General features: G+C 46.6%; 8 non-coding genes and 2 pseudogenes across 8 annotated transcripts in view; all 10 read right to left on the bottom strand.

Moving 5' to 3' along the window:
- Positions 1-317: 317 nt before the first annotated feature.
- LOC142122661 (5S ribosomal RNA) lies at positions 318-436 on the bottom strand (annotated as a pseudogene).
- An 80-nt stretch (positions 437-516) lies between these two features.
- On the bottom strand, positions 517-635 carry LOC142122301 (5S ribosomal RNA). Its single transcript, XR_012684195.1, has one exon. It is a non-coding gene; the product is annotated as a 5S ribosomal RNA (ribosomal RNA).
- An 81-nt stretch (positions 636-716) lies between these two features.
- Positions 717-835, bottom strand: LOC142122254 (5S ribosomal RNA). Its single transcript, XR_012684153.1, has one exon. It is a non-coding gene; the product is annotated as a 5S ribosomal RNA (ribosomal RNA).
- Positions 836-916: 81 nt separating this feature from the next.
- LOC142122290 (5S ribosomal RNA) lies at positions 917-1,035 on the bottom strand. The gene has a single exon (XR_012684185.1). It is a non-coding gene; the product is annotated as a 5S ribosomal RNA (ribosomal RNA).
- A 79-nt stretch (positions 1,036-1,114) lies between these two features.
- On the bottom strand, positions 1,115-1,233 carry LOC142122182 (5S ribosomal RNA). The gene has a single exon (XR_012684086.1). It is a non-coding gene; the product is annotated as a 5S ribosomal RNA (ribosomal RNA).
- An 82-nt stretch (positions 1,234-1,315) lies between these two features.
- Positions 1,316-1,434, bottom strand: LOC142122239 (5S ribosomal RNA). The gene has a single exon (XR_012684139.1). It is a non-coding gene; the product is annotated as a 5S ribosomal RNA (ribosomal RNA).
- Positions 1,435-1,674: 240 nt separating this feature from the next.
- Positions 1,675-1,793, bottom strand: LOC142122481 (5S ribosomal RNA; annotated as a pseudogene).
- Positions 1,794-2,065: 272 nt separating this feature from the next.
- Positions 2,066-2,184, bottom strand: LOC142122207 (5S ribosomal RNA). The gene has a single exon (XR_012684109.1). It is a non-coding gene; the product is annotated as a 5S ribosomal RNA (ribosomal RNA).
- An 81-nt stretch (positions 2,185-2,265) lies between these two features.
- On the bottom strand, positions 2,266-2,384 carry LOC142122691 (5S ribosomal RNA). Its single transcript, XR_012684259.1, has one exon. It is a non-coding gene; the product is annotated as a 5S ribosomal RNA (ribosomal RNA).
- Positions 2,385-2,465: 81 nt separating this feature from the next.
- Positions 2,466-2,500, bottom strand: part of LOC142122373 (5S ribosomal RNA) — a 119-nt gene continuing 84 nt past the window's right edge. Inside the window, exon 1 of the ribosomal RNA XR_012684227.1 lies at positions 2,466-2,500. This exon is cut by the window's right edge and continues 84 nt beyond it. This is a non-coding gene — a ribosomal RNA (5S ribosomal RNA).

A 2,500-nucleotide genomic window follows, 5' to 3' on the forward strand; every position in this document is an offset into this window, starting at 1 on the left:
AGATCAGATGAGATTGGGCTTGTTCAGGGTGGTGTGGCTGTAAGTAACGGTTTCCTATTGACCTACATCTCTTATACATCTCAAAACCAGCATTGAAGAAAGTCGGAACAAGAGAGAAAAAAAAAAGGGCCTACAGCACCTGGTATTCCCAGGTGGTCTCGCATCCAAGTACTAACCAACCCCGGCTCAGTTTAGCTTCCAAGATCAGGCTTGTTCAGGGTGGTGTGGCTGTAGGTATTGGTTTCCTATTGACGTACATCTCTTATACATCTAAAAACCAGCATTGAAGGAAGCCGGAACAAGAGAGAAAAAAAAAAAGCCTACAGCACCTGGTATTCCCAGGTGCTCTCCCATCCAAGTACTAACCAGGCCTGGCCCTGCTTAGCTTCCAAGATCAGACGAGATTGGGCTTGTTTAGAGATGTGTAGCTGTAGGTTTTGGTTTCCTATTGACCTACATCTCTTATTATCTCAAAACCAGCATTGAAGGAAGCCGGAACAAGAGAGAAAAAAAAAAGGCCTACAGCACCTGGTATTCCCAGGTGGTCTCCCATCCAAGTACTAACCAGGCCCATCCCTGCTTAGCTTCCAAGATCAGACGAGATTGGGCTTGTTCAGGGTGGTGTGGCTGTAGGTATTGTTTTCCTATTGACCTACATCTCTTATACATCTAGAAACCAGCATTGAAGGAAGCCGGAACAAGAGAGAAGAAAAAAAGGCCTACAGCACCTGGTATTCCCAGGTGGTCTCCCATCCAAGTACTAACCAGGCCCGTCCCGGCTTAGCTTCCAAGATCAGACGAGATTGGGCTTGTTCAGGGTGGTGTGGCTGTAGGTATTGTTTTACCATTGACCTACATCTCTTATACATCTAGAAACCAGCATTGAAGGAAGCCGGAACAAGAGAGAAGAAAAAAAGGCCTACAGCACCTGGTATTCCCAGGTGGTCTCCCATCCAAGTACTAACCAAGCCCATCCCTGCTTAGCTTCCAAGATCAGACGAGATTGGGCTTGTTCAGGGTGGTGTGGTTGTAGGTATTGGTTTCCTATTGACCTACATCTCTTATACATCTAGAAACCAGCATTGAAGGAGGCCGGAACAAGAGAGAAAAAAAAAGCCTACAGCACCTGGTATTTCCAGGTGGTCTCCCATCCAAGTACTAACCAGGCCCAGCCCTGCTTAGCTTCCAAGATCAGACGAGATTGGGCTTGTTCAGGGTGGTGTGGCTGTAGGTGTTGTTTTCCTATTGACCTACATCTCTTATACATCTAAAAACAAGCATTGAAGGAAGCCGGAACAAGAGAGAAAAAAAAAAAGGCCTACAGCACCTGGTATTCCCAGGTGGTCTCCCATCCAAGTACTAACCAGGCCCAGCCCTGCTTAGCTTCCAAGATCAGACGAGATTGGGCTTGTCCAGGGTGGTGTGGCTGTAGGTATTGGTTTCCTAATGACCTACATCACTTATACATTTTAAAACCAGCATTGAAGGAAGCCAGAACAAGAGAGAAAAAAAAAAGTACTAACCAGGCCCGGACCTGCTTAGCTTTCAAGATCAGACGAGATTGGGCTTGTTCAGGGTGGTGTGGCTGTAGGTATTGGTTTCCTATTGACCTACATCTCCTATACATCTCAAAACCAGCATTGAAGGAGGCCGGAACAAGAGAGAAAAAAAAAAAGCCTACAGCATCTGGTATTTCCAGGTGGTCTCCCATCCAAGTACTAACCAGGCCCAGCCCTGCTTAGCTTTCAAGATCAGATGAGATTGGGCTTGTTCAGGGTGGTGTGGCTGTAAGTAACGGTTTCCTATTGACCTACATCTCTTATACATCTCAAAACCAGCATTGAAGAAAGTCGGAACAAGAGAGAAAAAAAAAAGGGCCTACAGCACCTGGTATTCCCAGGTGGTCTCGCATCCAAGTACTAACCAACCCCGGCTCAGTTTAGCTTCCAAGATCAGGCTTGTTCAGGGTGGTGTGGCTGTAGGTATTGGTTTCCTATTGACGTACATCTCTTATACATCTAAAAACCAGCATTGAAGGAAGCCGGAACAAGAGAGAAGAAAAAAAGGCCTACAGCACCTGGTATTCCCAGGTGGTCTCCCATCCAAGTACTAACCAGGCCCGTCCCAGCTTAGCTTCCAAGATCAGACGAGATTGGGCTTGTTCAGGGTGGTGTGGCTGTAGGTATTGTTTTACCATTGACCTACATCTCTTATACATCTAGAAACCAGCATTGAAGGAAGCCGGAACAAGAGAGAAGAAAAAAAGGCCTACAGCACCTGGTATTCCCAGGTGGTCTCCCATCCAAGTACTAACCAAGCCCATCCCTGCTTAGCTTCCAAGATCAGACGAGATTGGGCTTGTTCAGGGTGGTGTGGCTGTAGGTATTGTTTTCCTATTGACCTACATCTCTTATACATCTAGAAACCAGCATTGAAGGAAGCCGGAACAAGAGAGAAGAAAAAAAGGCCTACAGCACCTGGTATTCCCAGGTGGTCTCCC

The sequence above is a fragment of the Mixophyes fleayi genome, unplaced genomic scaffold (assembly GCF_038048845.1).
Source record: "Mixophyes fleayi isolate aMixFle1 unplaced genomic scaffold, aMixFle1.hap1 Scaffold_229, whole genome shotgun sequence".
In the NCBI taxonomy this organism is placed as follows: Eukaryota; Metazoa; Chordata; class Amphibia; order Anura; family Limnodynastidae; genus Mixophyes; species Mixophyes fleayi.